Source organism: Triticum dicoccoides, chromosome 5A (assembly GCF_002162155.2).
Source record: "Triticum dicoccoides isolate Atlit2015 ecotype Zavitan chromosome 5A, WEW_v2.0, whole genome shotgun sequence".
Classification (NCBI taxonomy): domain Eukaryota; kingdom Viridiplantae; phylum Streptophyta; class Magnoliopsida; order Poales; family Poaceae; genus Triticum; species Triticum dicoccoides.
Genome location: NC_041388.1, coordinates 493,637,730 through 493,660,301, shown reverse-complemented (window position 1 = coordinate 493,660,301; position 22,572 = coordinate 493,637,730).

The window sequence follows — 22,572 nt, the reverse complement described above, 5'->3', positions numbered from 1 at the left end:
CACCACATGGAGGCGTGCTTCATCGCGCGCTTCCCCCACGAGGGCACAAGGCACGGGGTACCAAGTGCTCAGGAGTTCATCACCAAGGCGACCGAGGAGCTTCAGGAGGCGAGAGCCATTCACGGAGACCGCCGCCTACCACCTGGCGTGGCCCCTTGTCCTGGCGAGGACAATGAGCTGCGCATCTGTGTCAACATTCCAGGGCTCAACAGAGCTGCATCCCTGGAGCACTTCTAGCCTTCACGCGTTGGTCGGTGTGAGGGCCCACCTCACAGCTACATTCGCATACCTTTTGGCTAGCCGAATGCGGCTGTTACCTTCCAGCATCGCCTGCGAAGCATCATGGCTGTTCAGGAGGCCAGGCACCATGCGGTCCTAGCGGAAATGGCAACGATTCTTCATGAGCCTCCTGAGCCTCCCGAGGTTCAGGACCTAGGCGGCTCGTGAAGAGCAACCTCTTCAGCACGCATCTTCAGCTACCCCCGACATCTCTTCAGCAACGGTGCCAGGTGACATTTTCTGGTTTACTCTGTTGGGGGCACCCCTCGGGCCGCATCATCCCCAGATGGTGTGGGCCTATCCCTGCGGCATGTATCTTTCTTGCATCTTCTAGTCGTTCTGTTGGGCGCGCCCCTTAGGCTGCATCATCCCCAGGCCGCGTGGGTCTGGCCCTGTGACATGTATCGTTCTTGCGTCTATCAGGACTAGCTTTACCTCCTTCCATGAGTTACTTTAAGATTATTACATGCATGTCCGATACTTCAATACCATGAACGTCGTACGCCCTTGCAAACCTGCCCATGACCACCTCATGATTAAGGACTGACACGGCGTTTGTGCTTGGGTCCGTCCCTACAGCGTCGCTAAACCTAAGAGGCTGAGCTCTGGCTCATGGGCCAGCTCCTGTGTACGTCACCTTGCATGGCCCTTGGTGCCTTGTTCTCGCATGAGCTAATCGTGGGCGGACGAGCTAGGGCGCGTGACCCGGTGCCTCGCCACCACGGGAGCCACGCGCCGGTTGTCTTTCTTCAGGATTTTTGCTTGAGAAGACTGGGCACGGTGTCTGTCCCCGGGTTCGTCCCTGTAGCATTCATAAACCCAACGACTGAGCTCTGTCTGGTGGGCCGGTCCCGTTCACGTCACCTCTTGGGGTCATTGGTGTTTGGCCTTCTCATGTTTACATTACCTCAGGAGATTCATTCGGCGCAGGTTGTCTAACCATCTCGCAGGACCATCACAACTATCAGGAATCAAATTCAGGGGCAACCTGCCTTTAGGTAGGGCCTCGTGAGTACCGCGTTGTCTCACGAGTGCCCAGACACACCTCGTCTAGCCCTGCCGTGCAAGCCACGTGTCAGGGCTGGGGTTGTACATGCCTCGGGGGTTCCACTCAGAGGGAGCCCCCACCCACGCACCAGTGGAAGCACCATGCTCCGTGCTGGCAGTCGACACGGTCGAGGAGCGGCTATGCCCGAGCAAGTGCGCAAGCGCCATGCTCCGCGCTGGTGATAAACAACTTTGGGCTCCCCCCTGGCCGTATCAACCTCAGGGATCTGCCAGGCTAGGTGTCCAGCCTCATCGCAACACTTCCCCCTCAGGAGAGTCGCGCGAGGGGGCTGGGCACGGGTGCTACGCTCAGGTCACGCCTAGCGCACGCCACCATGCTAGGTCCATCGGACCTGGTCATTTGATATGTCTCCAACATATCTACTTTTCCTAACGCTCTTCCTCTTGTTTTGGACTCTAATTTGGATGATTTGAACGAAACTAACCCCGGACTGACGTTGTTTTCAGCAGAACTACCATGGTGTTGTTTTTGTGCAGAAATAAAATTTCTCGGAATGGAACGAAACTTTGCGAGGATTTTTTATATCAATAATAAGAATTTCTAGAGCCAAGACCTGCTAGAGAGGGGCACCTGGGTGGGCACAACCCACCAGGGCGCGCCCCCTCTCCTGGCGTGCCCAGGTGGGTTGTCCCTACCTGGTGGCCCCGCTGACCTTGAAACCAATGCTATAAAATCCTATTTTTGGAGAAAAAATCAGGGAGAAAGAATTATCGTGATCCACGAGACGGAGCCGCCTCCAAGCCCTGTTCTTCCTTGGGAGGGCGGATCTGGAGTCCGTTTGGGGCTCCGGAGAGGGGGATCTTCATTCTTAGTCATCACCAACCCTTCTCCATCGCCAATTCCATGATGCTCCCTGATACGTCTCCAACGTATCTATAATTTTTGATTGTTCCATGCTATTATATTATCTGTTTTGGATGTTTTTGGGCTTTATTAAACACTTTTATATTATTTTTGGGACTAACCTATTAACCCAGAGCCCAGTGCCAGTTTCTGTTTTTTCCTTGTTTTAGAGTATCCCAGAAAAGGAAAATCAAACGGAGTCCAATTGACCTGAAACTTCACGGAACTTATTTTTGGACCAGAAGAAGCCCACGGAGTATCGGAGATGGACCAGGAGAGTCCCGGGCTGCCCAAGAGGGTGGGGGTGCGCCCTCCTGCCTCGTAGACAGCCCGGAGGTCCACCGACGTACTTCTTCCTCCCATATACACCCATATACCCTAAAAACTTCGAGGAACACAATAGATCGAGAGTTCCGCCGCCAGAAGCCTCCGTAGCCACCGAAAACCAATCTAGACCCGTTCCGGCACCCTGCCGTAGGGGGGAATCCCTCTCCGGTGGCCACCTTCATCATCCCGGTGCTCTCCATGACGAGGAGGGAGTAGTTCTCCCTCGGGGCTGAGGGTATGTACCAGTAGCTATGTGGTTGATCTCTCTCTCTCTCTCGTGTTCTTGAGGTGGAACGATCTTGATGTATCGCCAGCTTTGCTATTATAGTTGGATCTTATGATGTTTCTCCCCCTCTACTCTCTTGTAATGGATTGAGTTTCCCTTTGAAGTTATCTTATCAGATTGAGTCTTTAAGGATTTGAGAACACTTGATGTATGTATTGCGTGGGAAACCCGTGGTGACAATGGGGTATTCTATTGATTCACTTGATGTATGTTTTGGTGATCAACTTGCGGGTTCCGCCCATGAACCTGTGCATAGGGGTTGGCACACGTTTTCGTCTTGACTCTCCGGTAGAAACTTTGGGGCACTCTTCGAAGTACTTTGTGTTGGTCGAATAGATGAATCTGAGATTGTGTGATGCATATCGTATAATCATACCCACGGATACTTGAGGTGAAATTGGAGTATCTAGGTTACATTAGGGTTTTGGTTTATTTGTGTCTTAAGGTGTTATTCTAGTACGAACTCTATGATAGATTGAACGAAAAGAATAGCTTCATGTTATTTTACTACGGACTCTTGAATAGATCGATCAGAAAGGATAACTTTGAGGTGGTTTCGTACCCTACCAAAATCTCTTTGTTTGTTCTCCGCTATTAGTGACTTTGGAGTGACTCTTTGTTGCATGTTGAGGGATAGTTATATGATCAAATTATGGTATTATTCTTGAGAGAACTTGCACTAGTGAAAGTATGAACCCTAGGCCTTGTTTCAATGCATTGCAATACCGTTTGTGCTCACTTTTGTCATTAGTTACCTTGGTGTTTTTATATTTTCAGATTACAAAAACCTTTATCTACCATCCATATTGCACTTGTATCACCATCTCTTCGCCGAACTAGTGCACCTATACAATTTACCATTGTATTGGGTGTGTTGGGGACACAAGAGACTCTTTGTTATTTGGTTGCAGGGTTGCTTGAGAGAGACCATCTTCATCCTACGCCTCCCACGGATTGATAAACCTTAGGTCATCCACTTGAGGGAAATTTGCTACTGTCCTACAAACCTCTGCACTTGGAGGCCCAAAATTGTCTACAAGAAGAAGGTTGTGTAGTAGACATCAAGCTCTTTTCTGGCGCCGTTGCCAGGGAGGTTAGCGCTTGAAGGTATATCTTTAGATCTTGCAATCGAATCTTTTTGTTTCTTGTTTTATCACTAGTTTAGTCTATAAAATAAAACTACAAAAAAATGGAATTGAGTTTACCTCATACGCTGCATCTTTTTAATATCTTTCATGAGTATGATGGGAAGGAAAATTGTGCCAAAGTGTTACAAGAAGAATGCATTAAAATGTTTAGCACTAAATATTTGAATGATGAGCATGATTGCAATGTTGTTAGTATGAATTCCTTGAATATCCATGATGCTAATGATATGCAAAGCCACAAGCTTGGGGAAGCTATGTTTGATGAAGATGATATTTTTTGTCCCCCAAGTTTTGATGAGCAAATTTATTATGATGAAAGCATGCCTCCTATTTATGATGATTATATTGATGAAAGTGGATTTTGGAGAGGTCATGACTTTATTTTGTGACAAATCAAATATTTCGGAAGAGGTTCCAATTGATTATGAGAACAAAGTTGCTACCTATGATGATTATTGTGATGACATGTATGCTATAAAGATTTATGATAACCATGAAACTTGTCATCATGATTTTAGTTTTCAATTGGATTATGCCTCACATGATAGTTATTTTGTTGAGTTTGCTCCCACTACTATTCATGAGAAGAATTTTTCCTATGTTGAGAGTAGTAAATTTTCTATGCTTGTAGATCATGAAAAGAATGCTTTAGGTGCTGGTTATATTGTTCAATTCATTCATGATGCTACTGAAAATTATTATGAGGGAGGAATATATGCTTGTAGGAATTGCAATAATATCAAGTTTTCTTTCTATGTGCTTAAAATTTTGAAGTTATGCTTGTTTTACCTTCCTATGCAAGTTGATTATTGTTCCCATAAGTTGTTTGCTCAAAAAATCCCTATGCATAGGAAGTGGGTTATACTTAAATGTCCTAGTCATATTCTTCATGATGCTCTCTTTATATTACAATTCTTATCTTTTATGTGAGCATCGTTGAAATCATCATGCCTAGCTAGGGGCGTTAAACGATAGCGCTTGTTGGGAGGCAACCCAATTTTATTTTTGTTCCTTGCTTTTTGTTCCTGTTTAGTAATAAATTAATCATCTATCCTCTGTTATGATTGTGTTTTTATGTTTTAATTAGTGTTTGTGCCAAGTAAAGCCTTTAGGACCTTCTTGGGTGATTGTTATTTGATCTTACTGTAAAAAACAGAAAGCATGCGCTCACGAGAATAATTTACATTTCTTACCAGAGAGCGATAAAATACCAATTCCAGGTGCGGAAGATCATTAAACAAATTGCCTAGGATTTCCTAATTTCTCAGGATTTTTGGAGTTACAGAAGTATTCGGAACCTACAGATTACTACAGCCTGTTCTGTTTTTGACAGATTCTATTTTCTTTGTGTTGTTTGCTTATTTTGATGAATCTATGAGTAGTATCGGAGGGTATGAACCATAGAAAAGTTGTAATACATTAGATATTACACCAATATGAATTTATAATGAGTTCACAACAGTAGCTAAGTGGTGATTTATTTTCTTATACTAACAGAGCTTACGAGTTTTCTGTTAAGTTTTGTGTTGTGAAGTTTTCAAGTTTTGGGTAAAGATTCGATGGACTATGGAATAAGGAGTGGAAATAGCCTATGCTTGGGTATTCCAAAGGCACCCCAAGGTAATATTCAAGCAAAAACCAAGAGCCTAAGCTTGGGGATGCCCTGGAAGGCATCCCCTCTTTCGTCTTCATTCATCGATAACTTTACTTGGAGCTACATTTTTATTCACCACATGATATGTGTTTTGCTTGGAGTGTCAATTATTTTGTTAGGATTTCCTTTATGTTATTTAGAAAAAAAATTGCATCTTTTATTTCAATAAAAGTGGCATTGATAGCCTTTGCTATGCCTATTTTACCAGTCTTCATGTTGCTATTTGAAAAAAGAAAGTTTACCACTATTGCAATAATTCCCTAGAAAATTCAGAATGTGATAAAATGTTAAAACCTTTTGCATATTAAGCTCTGATAAATTTACTACAGTGGGAATTTTGTTTCATAAATTTTGGAGCTAGGGAAGTATGAATCTTGCTGCACTCTTTACAGATTATCCTGTTTAGGCAGATTGTTGTTATGTTTGCATTGTTTGCATATGTTTCCTTCTTTAATGATTCTATTTGAGGATAGGACTATTAAATATGCAAAGCATTTAGTATGCAATGTTGAATAATAATTTTAGTGATTTTCTACAGTAGAGTATGATAAGGTTTTTGCAATGGTTTATACTAACTTATCTCACGAGTCCTTGTTGAGTTTTGTGTGGATGAAGCTTTTGAGATTTAGGTAGACCGTGATATGATAGGAATTAAGGAGACACAAAAGCTCAAGCTTGGGGATGCCCAAGGCATCCCAAGATAATATTTCAAGAAGTCTCAAGAGTCTAATCTTGGGGATGCCCCGGTTGGCATCCCACCTTTCTTTTTCAACAACTATCGGTTAGTTTCGGTTGATCCTAAGTTTTTGCTTCTTCACATGATGTTTTCCATTCTTAGAATGTCATTTTATTTTCATATTCTTGCTGTTTTAATAAAATACCAAGATCTGAAATTCTTAAATGTTAGAGAGTCTTCACATAGTTGCATAATTATTCGACTACTCATTGTGCTTCGCTTATATCTTTTCGAGTAGTTTGCCATTTGCTCTAGTGCTTCACTTATATCTTTTTAAAGCACGGTGGTGGTTTTATTTTATAGAAATAGATGAACTCTCATGCTTCACTTATATTATTTTGAGAGTCTTTAGAACAGAGTGGTAATTTGCTTTGGTTATGAAATTAGTCCTAAATATGATGGGCATCCAAGAGGGATATAATAAAAACTTTCATATAGAGTGCATTGAATACTATGAGAAGTTTGATACTTGATGATTGTTTTGAGATATGAAGATGGTAATATTAGAGTCATTCTAGTTGAGTAGCTGTGAATTTGGGAGGTACTTGTGTTAAAGTTTGTGATTCCCGTAGCACGCACGTACGGTGAACCGTTATGTGATGAAGTCGGAGCATGCTTTATTTATCGATTGTATTCCTTATGAGTGGCGGTCAGGGACGAGCGATGGTCTTTTCCTACCAATCTATCCCCCTATGAGCGTGCACGTAGTATTTTCTTTCAATAACTAATAGATTTTTGCAATAAGTATGTGATTTTTTTATGACCAATGTTGAGTCCATGGATTATACACACTCTCAACCTTCCACCATTGCTAGCCTCTCCAGTACCGCGCAAATTTTGCCGGTACAATAAACCCACCATTTACCTTCCTCAAAACAGCAACCATACCTACCTATTATGGCATTTCCATAGCCATTCCGAGATATATTGCCATGCAACTTTCCACCGTTCCGTTTATTATGACACGCTCCATCATTGTCATATTGCTTTGCATGATCATGTAGTTGACATCGTATTTGTGGCAAAGCCACCGTTCATAATTCTTTCATACATGTCACTAATGAGTCATTGCACACCCCGGTACACCGCCGGAGGCATTCATATAGAGTCATATCTTGTTCTAAGTATCGAGTTGTAATCCTTGAGTTGTAAGTATATAGAAGTGTGATGATCATCATTATTAGAGCACTGTCCCAGTGAGGAAAGGATGATGGAGACCATGATTCCCCCACAAGTCGGGATGAGACTCCGGACTAAAAAAGAGAAAAAGAGGCAAAAAAGAAGAAGAAGAGAAGGCCCCAAAAAAATAAGAGAAGGGGCAATGCTACTATCCTTTTACCACATTTGTGCTTCAAAGTAGCACCATGATCTTCATGATAGAGAGTCTCCTATGCTTTCACTTTCATATACTAGTGGGAATCTTTCATTATAGAACTTGGCTTGTATATTCCAATGATGGGCTTCCTCAAAATGCCCTAGGTCTTCGTGAGCAAGCAAGTTGGACGCACACCCACTAGTTTCTTTTGTCGAGCTTTCATACACTTATAGCTCTAGTGTATCTGTTGCATGGCAATCCCTACTCACTCACATTGATATCTATTGATGGGCATCTCCATAGACCGTTGATATGCCTAGTTGATGTGAGACTATCTTCTCCCTTTTTGTCTTCTCCACAACCACCCTTCTATTCCACATATAGTGCTATATCCATGGCTCACGCTCATGTATTGCGTGAAGATTGAAAAAGTTTGAGAACATCAAAAGTACGAAACAATTGCTTGGCTTGTCATCGGGGTTGTGCATGTTTTAAATATTTTGTGTGATGAAGATGGAGCATAGCCAGACTATATGATTTTGTAGGGATAACTTTGTTTGGCCATATTATTTTGAGAAGACATGATTGCTTTGTTAGTATGCTTGAAGTATTTTTTTATGTCAATATTAAACTTTTGTCTTGAATCTTATGGATCTGAATATTCTTGCCACAATAAAGAAGATTACATGTATAAATATGTTAGGTAGCATTCCACATCAAAAATTCTGTTTTTATCATTTACCTACTCGAGGACGAGCAGGAATTAAGCTTGGGGATGCTGATACGTCTCCAACGTATCTATAATTTTTCATTGTTCCATGCTATTATATTATCTGTTTTGCATGTTTTTGGGCTTTATCAAACACTTTTATATTATTTTTGGGACTAACCTGTAGCAACCAGACCTCAAACGGTCCAATCTCTGTGCTCAGGTGTCATCCCTGGATCAGTAATGCTGACACCACACACTACTTGAAGGATTTATAACAGAGTAGCAATCACACACTTATTACATCGAGTGTCTCAAAAGAGAACTTATTACAATAAATATGGCTTAAGGCCATCTAATATCGATAACAGCGGAAGGCTTGGAAGATAAGTGGGTCCATCAACTCCAACGGCATCACTGAGTATAGAACCACGACCTAAAAACTCCTTAATCATCGTCTGAAAAGTCTGCAACATTAACGTTGCATCCCGAAATGGGTCAGCACATGGAATATGCTGGCAAAATAATACATAGAGAGTAATGGAATGAAAAAGGCTATTCTATATTGTCACAACCCCAGAATACTTGAGTGTAATAGTTGCATCAGTGAGCATGCATCATGTTAAATTCAAGAAATTGAAATGAGGAATATTCAAAGCCTCAGAAATTATTTTAAAAGAAGGGCAAGAAGCCTTTAAATTGCATTCAGTGATTCCAACTTGCCCTAGAAATAGTTTTGAGAAGTTTGGCAAGGGTTATATACCTAAGCAAAATTTTGGAACATTTTTCAGGAATAATTTGGTCTCTGAATTTAAAACAATATTCTATTTGAATTTGAAAATATATTCAAATATATGTGGGATATATTATCAAATGCTCTGTGATGATTTATGTGCCTCTGGAAAAGTCCATGAAGCAACATAAAAATACTCAGAGGATGTTTTGGCATTGTTGAATTTTGTTTGAATTCAAAACAATGGCATAAGATTAAATAAAAGAAAAATAGAAGGAAAATAAAATAGAACAGAAAGTTACCTGTAGCTCACCTTTGTGGCCTGTTACTGAAGCACCGGCCCAATCCCTGTCCTGGCCCAGCCCACTAGGGGCAAGGGGGTCTTCTTCCTCCTCCTTCCAGAAGGATGCAGCGCGTGGTCGCCGCGCGCGCGCACGCGCCTGGCCAGCTCCATCCTGCCTGCGTCATCCCTGACTCGTCCAAGGCCGCCACGACACCCCTTGAACCCCCTAGGCCTCCTCCTCGAGCTCATCCCCTCCCCTGGCTCTCTCTCTCACCAACCGAGCGCCGTCGCCGCCGCCGCTCGTCGATGTCGTAGCCACAGCCACCGCCTCGCCTCCCTGACGAGTCCAAGAGCTTCGACAAGTCTCCCTCATCCTCCCTGTCAAGCCAAGAGACACTGGGCGCCCTGTGTCATTGCCATCGACGGCGTCTTCATCCTCGGCTGCCGACGATCGCCGCCGTGGCTCCGACGCCGTCCAAGCCTCCCCCGAGCTTGCGGACCCCTGCGTTAGATCCGCTGTGAGCTTCTGCATCTAACCCCTCTCTCCCCTTGCTCGATTGCTTCCTCCTACGCCGTTGCCCTCGCGGCCGAGAGCTTGGCTCCGCCGGCCATGTCGTCGCCGTGGCCACCATCACCTAGGGCCACGACCGAGCACACCACTATGGTCAGCGCAATGCCAGAAGCCCAAAACCCACACCCACTGCTCCTGCCGTGCACCGCATCCCCGTGTTCGTCGTGGCCGAACTCCGGCCGCCGCCTCTGTGCTCGTCGTCGTCGTTTCCGGCGACCCCGAGGCCTCTCGATCGCTCTTCTAGACGCGGTCGAGCGCGGGCTACCTTCTGGTGGTCTCCGCGCATCCAGCTGACGCTCGTAGCGCAAGTCATGCGAGTTGCCGCTGCGGTTTTGGTCGCCTTCGGCCGAACTCCGGCGACTGCCGACATGGCCATCATTAGCACTAATCCCTGCCAGCTAACCACCACACAGCCACTGACAGTGGGCCTCGCGTCGAGTCAAAGCACGAGTCAACATGGGATTAGTGCCTCTGTCACTGACCAGTGGGCCCGACAGGTCAGGTTTGACCTGGACCGGGTCAGTTGACCTGCTCACGTCACTGTTGACCTTGCTGACGCCATAAAGCTTTTTTGGCATTTTTAATAACCAGAAAATTCCAGAAAATAGTTAAAATTTCAAAAAATCACAGAAAATGATCTATAGCTCCAATGGAAATAATTTATATATGAAAAATGATCAGAAAAATCCAAAGAATCTGTTTATGCCATGTTCATGCATGTTTGAGAAAGTTAACTCCACTGATTAGGATAAAACATGATTAAGGTAAATTTGAAAAATGGGTTTGGAGTTGGAATTTGATGTAGTTTGAATTCCACTTCAATTAAAATGACTTGCTATTGCATTAGCTCAATTCAGTACCTTAATATGTCATATCATTCATTTGCTTGTGCATTGCATTACTTGAATGTTGTTTATGCTCCCTTGCCAGTATTGTCCCCTCTTAGTAGACGTGTTTCGACGACGAGTTCGATGACACCGGTGAAGAGTTATACTATCTTCAGAAGTGCCAGGCAAGCAAAAAACCCTTGTTCATTCCGATACAATCCCACTCTCTCGCTCCTGCTCTCTTTTACTGCATTAGGACAACAACGATTCAACTGTTACATGCTGCGGTAGTTGAACCCCTTTCCTCTGCATGACCTGTCATTGCCACGGTAAATAGATGAAACCCACTAGCATGAGTAGGAGTTGTTTGAGCCTTGATGTGCCTACTCATTCATGCTTGTTTGTCATGCCTGCTATTGCATAGAGTTGTGTCGAGTCTGATCCATCGGGAATGAATTGGAATGGTGATGAACATGTCCTACTGTGTGTGAGCTAAGTGTGTGAACACAATTTGGTAAAGGTAGCGGTGAGAGGCCATGTAGGAGTACATGGTGGGTTGTCTCATTGAAACCGTTCTTAGGAACTGAGTTTTGTGTCTGTGATCCATGAACAACTACTACCACTCATTGGGATCCTTAATTGACCCTCTCGGCTTCTTAATCACCCTAGTACTCTATCCAGGAGTTGCAACTAGTTTCTGGTGTTTGTAGGTTATGTGTTGGCGGCCGTGCGTAGCGCTGACCCTAGGGGTGGGCTATGATGCGGTAGATACACCGTGGCATGGTGTACCGGGCGCCCGTTTGGTATCTCGGGAACCCTGTTCACATCGTTCAGGGCCATATGTGGAAACCTCGGCCGGACTCCCTGCGGATGGAACCTGGATAGGCGATAAACCTGGACTAGAGACTTGAGTGTTTAGGTAGGCCGTGGCCGACACCCTCGTTGGGCTTCCGCTTGAAGGTTGCTGAGTACATGTCGTGTAAACGACGGTAAGTGGTGGGAGCGTGTGTGAAGAAGTACACCCCTGCAGGGTTTTCATTATCTATTCGAATAGACGGATTCCTCGGATATGGAAACTTGGACCCCTTGCATAGTTCATAGACAAGTGAAAGTGGATACTCTAAAATGCGCAAGATAAGCGTGAGTGCTATGGATGGCGTTTTCGTAGGGAGACGGGAGCAGATCCATAGTGGTGTATTGATATGGTGAATATGTGGACTTTGTGTGCGCCACCTCAAAAGAGTTGCTTGCAGTCGTAGTTCAGGTTAGCCACTAAGTCAAAGCTGACTTGCTGCAGTTAAACTCCACTACCCCTTTGTTGATACCGATGCATATGTAGTTAGTTCTGATGTAAGTCTTACTGGGTACATTTGTACTCACGTTTACTTAATTTATGTTTTGTAGAGAGACTTCAGTCTCGCTAGTAGTTCCACGTGGACTTCGACGTTTAGCTTGTTACCTCAGCTACGATCTTGTGCCCTCGGCAGGATTTGGCAGATAGTCAGGCTTCTTAGCATTTTTCATTGTAGATGTCTGTACTCAGACATGTTAAGCTTCCGCATGTGCTTTGATTTGTATGCTATGATTGTTGGGTCATGAGACCCATGTTTGTAATATCTCGCTCCTCGGAGCCTAATGAATAAATACTTGAGTTGTAGAGTTATGTTGTGATGCCATGTTGTATTTACACATATCGAGCATATTGTGTGTATGATTGAAATGCTTGGTATGTGTGGGATCCGACAATCTAGTTGTTTATCCTTGGCAGCCTCTCTTATGGGGAAATGTAGTCTAGTGCTTCCATGAGCCATAGTAGTCCGCTACAGCCCGGTTCACCGGAGTCCTGCTAGCCCAGCACTACTGCTCAGGACACTTGACTGGCCGGCATGTGTTTCACTTTGTTCCTGTGTCTGTCCCTTCGGAGAAATGTCACGCGGTGACATCCGGAGTCCTGCCTAGCCTGCTACAGCCCGGGTTCCCGGAGTCCTGTTAGCCCAGTGCTATAGCCCGGATTCACACGCTGCTGACCGAAATGCTCAATGTGATTCATGTATGCCTGTCCCCATAGGTTAGTGCCACTTTGGGTTCATGACTAGCCATGTCGGCCCGGGTTCTCTGTCATATGGATGCTAGCGACACTATCATATACGTGAGCCAAAAGGCGCAAACGGTCCCGGGCCATGGTAAGGCAACACCCGTGGGAATACTGTGCGTGAGGCCGCAAAGTGATATGAGGTGTTACCGGCTAGATCGATGTGACTTGGAATCGGGGTCCTGACATATATGCATATTTGGCTGGTGGAAAGCTCTATGGTTATAGTTTTGCGTAAAGCCAATTTTTCCCTACTGCAAAGGAATAAATTTTATTTAACTATCATGGTAGTTGTTAAACATTGAGAATGGTTGACAGCATTCTCAATCCCAATTAAGCATCATCATTAAACAAAACCCAACAAAATTAATTTTAGTGTAACATGTTGAGATTCACATGATAATCCAGGTACTAGATACTCAAGTTGTCCATAACCGGGGACACGGCTAATCATGATTAGTTTATACACTCTGCAGAGGTTTGCGCACTTTTTCCCACAAGTCTCAATCGCCTCCGTTTGGTTTCTCGCACTACATGGTGTTTGAGAAGACAGATGACCGAGACATAGTCTTTCAAAAGCGCTAGCACCTTACGATCGGGTAGACCGTTACACCTACTTTGCCCTACATCTGCTAGTCTACCACTGTAAGAGTTCACACAACTTAATCAACTATGCTAGAGCCCATAATAGCTTGTGGCTGCACACGGAAGTTTCTAGCATGAAAAATCTCATGATCCCTTTGAGCCTAGGTGGCGGTCCAAAAGAAAAAAAGGCAATCGCTGGAATACCAAGGTGCCTCAATCCACCCAGATGTGTGTTTAAGTTGCCACCTTAAGTAAACCATTAATTAACAATCTCACATCTGTCATGGATACACTCACCCAATTCACGTCTACTAGCATAGCATGTCATAATAAGCAAACGTAGAAGTAACTCCCAAAGGTTTGATAATAACAGGTAATAGGTACTACCTCAACTACTTCCCAAACCCACAATTTAATTAGATCCTAATCATGTAGTGTGTGAGGACTGATCTAATGCAATAAGACTAGGTAAAGGGAAAACATGATCAAAGTGTTACTTGCCTTGCTGATGATCCGGGAAACCTAGCGATTCGAAGTAGCAAGCGGCACACTCCGGGTACTCTATCGCAAACAAACAAGCATACAATAAGTACTCAACTAATGCATAGGTAAAACTCAAATAAGAGATCTAACAAGAAAGTTCAACTTAAGAACTTCGGTTGGCAAAAAGAATCAAATCAAACGAAGCAACGAAAGACAAACAACAAAAGAAACGGGCTTCATTTACTATTCTGGATCTAGGGCAATTTTTACAGTGGCAAAAACTTGTTTGAGTTGGTTAAACGGAAAGAGGGTTTTGAGACGAAACTCCAGGCGCTTGAATCGCCTGATTCCGATAAACGAGCGAAAATTTAGACTAAAACAAAAATCGGATCAGGATTCACGAGTAGAAAAATCGCGGATTTAATCCGAGAAAAAGAAAAACGATGAACGTTCGTTAAAACGAACGAACGGACGAACGCTCGCTAATTAAATAAACCGGAAAAATCGACCTATTTAAAAAAAACCGAAACTAAAAAAGCGAACAAAACCGTCGGAAAACCAAATGGTTTTTCGAGAAAAACCGGCGGCGGCGAGACAACCTCCGGCGGCGGCGGCGCGGCGGTGGGGCAGCGCGCGACGAGGGGCGGCAGCGGCAAAGGCGGCGGCGGCGCTGGGCTAGGGCGGCTAGGGTTTGGGGGGGGGGTCCGGCTGGGCCTCCCCGGCTTATAAAGCCGGCCGGGCATAGTGTCCTGGTTGGACACGACCCGTTAGGTCGGTTGCATTTTTTTAAATAGTTACGCTCAGAAAAAAAACAAAAGGAATACTAAACGGACTCCAAAAACCCCGAAATAAATTTTCCCCGGCTTCTAAAATCAAGCCGCACAGGATCAACATTTATTTGGGGTCTAAATGCAATTTTCAAAAACGCGCATTTTTTCCTAAATTCAAATAAAATAACAGATAAGACCAAAATAAAATCTTATTTGATTTTTTAATAAATCCCCAATATTTCTTTATTTTGGGAAAGTCATTTTATTCCCTCTCTCATAATTTTGTAATAGAAATAATTAAAGATAAAATAAATAAAATCAAATGATCCTATTTCCAAAATTCGAGAAAAACTCAAATATGAAAATAACAAAATCCCCAACTCTCTCCGAGGGTCCTTGAGTTGCGTGAAATTTCTAGGATTAACCAAAATGCAATAAATATGATATGCAATGATGATCTAGTGTATAACATTCCAAATTGAAAATTTGGGATGTTACAAACATACCCCCCTTAAGATGAATCTCGCCCTCGAGATTTGGGTTGGCTAGAAAATAGGTGCGGGTGGTCCTTCAGCAAATCTTCCTCTCGTTCCCAGGTGGCTTCATCCTCCGTGTGGTGGCTCCATTGAACCTTGCAAAACTTGATAACCTTGCTGCGGGTGACTCGACTAGCATACTCTAGAATCTTAACTGGTTTCTCCTCATAGGTCAAATCACTATCCAACTGAATCGCTTCCAGTGGTACCGTATCTCTCAGCGGTATGTCAGCCATCTCTGCGTGGCACTTCTTCAACTGGGATACATGGAACACGTCGTGAACTCCTGACAATCCTTCGGGCAATTCCAACTTATAGGCAGCTGCTCCCATACGCTCCAAAACTTTGTATGGGCCTACAAAATGTGGCGCTAACTTTCCCTTAACTCCAAAGCGCTTAACTCCTCGAAGTGGTGATACTCGAAGATAAACTCGGTCTCCGACTTCGTAAACTGTCTCCTTGCGTTTAGAATCTGCATAACTCTTCTGCCTGGATTGAGCTACCTTGAGCCTATTGCGAATCAATTTCACCTTCTGTTCAGACTCCTTTATCAGATCCGGTCCAAACAACTGGCGGTCTCCAACTTCATCCCAAGACAATGGGGTCCTGCACCTCATTCCGTACAAGGCTTTGAAAGGGGCCATCTTCAAACTGGATTGATATCTATTGTTGTAAGAGAACTCTGCATATGGCAAATTCTCGTCCTAGCTAGATCCGTAATCTAGCGCAGAAGCTCTTAGCATATCCTCCAAAATTTGATTGACTCTCTCGGTCTGTCCATCTGTCTGCGGGTGGAAAGCTGTGCTAAACTCTAGTCTGGTACCCAAAGTTTCATGCAACTGGTTCTAGAACTTTGAGGTAAATTGGGTTCCTCTATCTGATACTATGCTCCTTGGAACTCCATGCAGACAAACGATTCTAGTCATGTATATCTTTGCCAACTTTGCACTAGTATAGGTAGTCTTCACTGGAATGAAATGAGCTACCTTTGTCAAACGATCGACTACCACCCATATCGAGTCATAGCCTGAATGTGTTATGGGCAATCCTGTAATAAAATCCATGCCTAGCTTATCCCACTTCCATTCGGGTATCGACAATGGTTGTAGCAATCCGGCTGGCTTCTGATGCTCTACCTTTACTCTCTGACATACCTTTACTCTCTGACATACATCACAAACTGCTACATATTCCGCAATATCCTTCTTCATTCCGGTCCACCAGAAAATATCCTTCAAATCCAGATACATCTTGGTATTTCCTGGGTGAATCGAATACGGTGAATCATGGGCCTCTTGTAAAATTAACTTCCTGATCTCTGAATCATTTGGTACATAGACACAGTCTTCAAACCATAAGGTATCGTGCTCATCCTCACGAAATCCCTTAGCTTTTCCTTTGCTCATTTTCTCCTTAATAGAAGCAATCTCCTTGTTAGTCTTTTGAGCTTCTCTGATCTTATCCATCAACATAGACTGAATCTCCAATGCTGCTGCTACATAGCCTCTTGGAACTATTTCCAAACATAGCTCTCGAAGATTTTCGGCTAACTCCTCTGGTAAATCTCCCGTCATTAGGGTGTTGACATGGCTCTTACGGCTCAACGCGTCAGCTACTACGCTAGCCTTTCCAGGGTGGTAATGCAATTTCATATCATAATCCTTGATGAGCTCCAACCATCTCCTTTGTCTGAGGTTCAACTCCTTCTGTGTGAAAATATACTTCAACTCTTGTGATCCGTGTACACCCCACAATGGTTTCCAATCAGAAAATGTCTCCATGTCTTTAATGCATGCACTACTTCTGCTAACTCCAAATCATGCGTAGCATAATTCAACTCATGGGGCTTAAGCTGTCGCGAGGAATATGAAACAACTCTTCCTTCCTGCATAAGAACTGCTCCAAGTCCTCGACGTGAAGCATCACAATACACCTCATAATCCTTGGTCTGGTCTGGTAAAATCAACACTAGTGAGGTAAACAAACGTTTCTTCAACTCCTGGAAACTAGCCTCACACTCCTGAGTCCATTTGAACTTGGTATCCTTCTTCAACAACTCCGTCATAGGCTTCGCAATCTTTGAGAAATTCTCAATAAACCTCCGGTAGTATCCCGCGAGTCCAAGAAAACTCCGGATCTCTCCAACTATTGTTGGCGCTTCCCACTTGGTCACGGTATCAATTTTAGTGGGATCTACTGCTATACCTTCTCTGGATATAACATGCCCGAGAAATCCAACTTATTTCAACCAAAACTCACATTTGCTAAACTTGGCATATAATTGATGTTCTCTAAGCTTTCCAAGAACCAAACGCAAATGCTCCTTATGCTCCTCTTCATTCTTCGAGTAAACCAGGATATCATCAATGAACACTATGACGAACTTATCCAAGAACTCCATAAACACTTTGTTCATCATGTTCATAAAATATGCAGGTGCGTTAGTCAGACCAAATGACATAACGGTATACTCGTACAACCATACCTGGTGGTAAAAGCCGTCTTACGTATATCCTGTTCTCGAATCTTCAACTGGTGGTATCCTGATCGTAGATCGATCTTGGAAAATACCTTAGCTCCTTGCAATCGATCAAACAGGTCATTGATCATCGGTAGTGGGTACTTGTTCTTGATGGTTACTTCATTCAATCCTCGATAATCAACAACCATCCTTAACGATCCATCCTTCTTCTCCACTAGAAGTACTAGCGATCCCCAAGGCGATGAACTTGGGCGAATGTATCCTTTATCCAATAACTCCTTAATCTGCTTCTTAATTTCCACCAAATCCTTTGCAGGCATCCTATATGGTCTCTTTGATATTGGCCCTGTGCCTGGCAAAAGCTCAATCAAAAACTCAATATCTCTATCCGGTGGCATGCCTGACAATTCTTCTGTAAATACATCGGGGAAATCCTTCACTACTGGTACTTCCTCCTGCACAACTCCTGTTAAACAATTTACTTGAGTCCTCTTCGGTACATGCCGGGATACATACTTGATCCTTCTCCCTTCCGGGGTGGTAAGCAAGATCGACTTACTGGCACAATCGATGTTTCCTCCATACATCGACAACCAATCCAAACCCAGAATTGCATCCAAACCTTGTGATTCCAAAATGATTAAATCCGAGGTGAACAGATGCCTACCTATACTTAATGGCACTTGAAAACATCCTTGGATAGCCATATACTCCGCTCCTGGTGAGCTTACTAACATAGGTGTTCTAAGAACCTTGGTGGGCAGGTTATACTTATCCACAAATCCCCTTGATATGTATGAATGTGATGCACCAGTATCAAAAAGAACGAGTGCAGTAAATGACTTAACCAAAAACTTACCGATTACTGCATCCGGCTGCTCTTCAACCTCCTCCACGTTAACGTGGTTCACCTGTCCCCTGTTGAAAGGGTTCGGCTTCTTCCAAGAGCTTCCATTGCCATTACTATTCTGTGATTCAGGACATTCATTGGCATAATGTACGGTCTTCTGGCACTTAAAGCAAGTGACTTGGCTCAGGTCTCTCTTGGCTGGGGTCGATGGGTTGGTGCGATTCTGGCCGTTGCTTCCTCCATTCCCATTACCATTCTTGGTGCCATTGTGATTGTGCGAGTTACCTCCTCCATGGGTATGCTGAAAATGTCCTCCTGGTCTACGGGTAAAACGTGGCTTCTGCTGAGCCCCTGAATTGTACTTCCCTTGTCCATACTTCCTCTTGCGATTCTCAATCTGCCGCTGCTTCCCTTCAATCATGAGAGCACGATCTACCAACTCCTGGTAGTTGTTGAAGGTTGCTACCATCAACTGCATGCTCAACTCATCATCCAGTCCTTCCAGAAACTTCTCCTGCTTAGTTGCATCCATAGCAACGTCATCTGGGGCATAACGTGCTAATTTACTAAAGTCCTCCACATACTTGTGAACTGTCCGTCCTCCTTGGCACAAGTTGTGAAACTCTCGCTTCTTCATGTCCATAGCTCCTGCTGAAACATGGGCAGTTCGAAAAGCCTGCTGAAACTGGTCCCACGTGACAGTGTCGATAGGGAAAGTGGCTGTGAAATTCTCCCACCATGATGCTGGAGGTCCTTCAAGCAGATGTGCGACAAACTTCACCTTTTCCGCATCCGTGCATCCTGTTGTGGTCAACTCTCTAGCTGTCTTGCGGAGCCAATCATCTGCTACTATCGGCTCGGTGCTACTGGAAAGCACCGGCGGATTCAGCCTAAGAAAACGGGCTAAGTGATCAATAGGTGGTGGTGGTGGTGGGTGGTTGTTGTTGTTCCCCTGATTCTGATTCTGGACTAGCAACTGCATCAATGTGTTCTGCTGCTGGATCAACTGGGTGAGCTCCGGTGGAAAGGTAAATATGGGGTCACGTCTCGGAGGCATCTGAGGTTTTAGAAAAGATGAGATTTAAGAATAGAGGGGGTCTAAAGAGAAAACACTACCCATATGCACATGAGGCAAAAGCAAACAATTCACTTCATTCAATCAATCAAACAAGGGCATACATTCGATCTAACTATCGCAAAAGTGCTCGGACTACTATATTTACATGGTGGAATACTACTACTGATGAGGTGGTCTACTAGAAATATTCTTCGGTTGCAGACTACATTATATCTGCTCCAGCTTCATCAACATAGTCATCATCGCTATCGTTTGGATCCGAGTCGATGTCGTTGATGATGATTTAGTCTTCCGGACGAGTCTCCTTGGGTTCTTCGTCTTCTTCTACTGGTGTAGGGCCTCCCATAAATATTCCGATCTTCTTGATCAGATCGTCATTCTTCTGCACTAAAACTTCGATTTCCTCTTCGTAATCTTCATGTGTAACCTTGAGTTCTTCCTCCAGTTCCTTGATTCTTGTCCTCGCCTTCTTCAGATCTATCATGTCGACGCACATCTGGTTCTCCTGACATCGAATGTGTTGGTTTAACTCCTGGATAAAAGCTGCAACTTATCTATCCTTCCTGGTGTGGATCATCTCCCAGTGCTCATCTCGGTGCCCACAAATCTGGTAGATAGTATCATTGAGATCGTTGCGTTAAACTTTTCCAATGCGTCCCATGGTGATGTGAGCTGCCATGCTCTTTCCTAGATTCCAAGTTGGCGCATCAAAAGAAAACTCTATGGGCTCAGTGAGTGGCATGAACGTCCTTCCTGGAACTTTAACTTGAATCATCCAGCGCTCTTCTTCAGGTAGAGTGGGGTTGTAGGTTCCGGTGAAGCTTGGTACTCCTATGTTCAGGTATCTAGGCACTTCCTTCAAGTGACGTCCAAAGGGTGTATCTTCATCCGGTTGCGTGAACTTGTTCCTTGCATCCGCCATCCTAAAAGAGTAGAAAAGGTGAGAGGTCAGAATGAGAAGAGAGTGAGTAGTGATCTAGGTCTTTAGCTTAGTGGTCGTGTCCTACAGTCAGCGTGTGCTCTGATACCATCTTGTAGCGACCAGACCTCAAACGGTCCAATCTCTGTGCTCAGGTGTCATCCCTGGATCAGTAATGCTGACACCACACAGTACTTGAAAGATTTATAACAGAGTAGCAATCACACACTTATTACATCAAGTGTCTCAAAAGAGAACTAATTACAATAAATATGGCTTAAGGCCATCTAATATCGATAACAGCGAAAGGCTTGGAAGATAAGTGAGTCCATCAACTCCAACGGCATCACTAAGTATAGAACCACGACCTAAAAAATCCTTAATCATCGTCTGAAAGTCTGCAACATTAACATTGCAGCCCGAAACGGGTCAGCACATGGAATATGTTGGCAAAATAAAACATAGAGAGTAATGGAATGAAAAAGGCTATCCTATATGCATATTTGGCTGGTGGAAAGCTCTATGGTTATAGTTTTGCGTAAAGCCAATTTTTCCCTACTACAAAGGAATAAATTTTATTTAACTATCATGGTAGTTGTTAAACATTGAGAATGGTTGACATCATTCTCAATCCCAATTAAGTATAATCATTAAACAAAACCCAACAAAATTAATTTTAGAGTAACATGTTGAGATTCCCATGATAGTCCAGGTACTAGATACTCAAGTTGTCCATAACCGGGGACACGGCTAATCATGATTAGTTTATACACTCTACAGAGGTTTGCACACTTTTCCCCACAAGACTCGATCGCCTCCGTTTGGTTTCTCGCACTACATGGTGTTTGAGAAGACGGATGACCGAGACATGGTCTTTTAGAAGCGCTAGCACCTTACGATCGGGTAGACCGTTACACCTACTTTCCCCTACATCTGCTAGTCTATCACTGTAAGAGTTCGCACAACTTAATCAACTATGCTAGAGCCCATAATAGCTTGTGGCTGCATACGGAAGTTTCTAGCATGAAAAATCTCATGATCCCTTTAAGCCTGGGTGGCGGTCCAAAAGAAAAACAGGCAATCGCTGGAATACCCAGGTGCCTCAATCCACCCAGATGTGTGTTTAAGTTGCCACCTTAAGTAAACCATTAATTAACAATCTCACATCTGTCGTGGATACACTCACCCAATCCACGTCTACTAGCATAGAATAGCATAATAAGCAAACGTAGAAGTAACTCCCAAAGGTTTGATAATAACAGGTAATAGGTACTACCTCAACTACTTCCCAAACCCACAATTTAATTAGATCCTAATCATGCAATGTGTGAGGATTGATCTAATGCAATAAAACTGGGTAAAGGGAAAACATGATCAAAGTGTTACTTGCCTTGCTGATGATTCGGGAAACCTAGCGATTCGAAGTAGCAAGCGGCGCACTCCGGGTACTCTATCGCAAACAAACAAGCATACAATAAGTACTCAACTAATGCACATGTAAAACTCAAATAAGAGATCTAACCAGAAAGTTCAACTTAAGAACTCCGGTTGGCAAAAAGAATCAAATCGAACGAAGCAACGAAAGACAAACGGCAAAAGAAACGGGCTTCGTTTACTATTATGGATCTAGGGCAGTTTTTACAGTGGCAAAAACTTGTTTGAGTTGGTTAAACGGAAAGAGGGTTTGGAGACGAAACTCCAGGCGCTTGAATCGCCTGATTCCGATAAACGAGCAAAAAGTTAGACTAAAACGAAAATCGGATCAGGAATCGCGATCAGAAAAATTGTGGATTTAATCCGAGAAAAAGAAAAATGATGAACGTTCGTTAAAACGAACGAACGGAAAAACGCTCGCTAAAACCGATCTGTTAAAAAACCGAAACTAAAAAAACGAACAAAACCGTCGGAAAACCGAACGGTTTTTCGAGAAAAACCGGCGGCGGCGAGACAACCTCCGGCGGCGGCGGCGGGCGGCGATGTCGGCGGCGGCGGCGCTC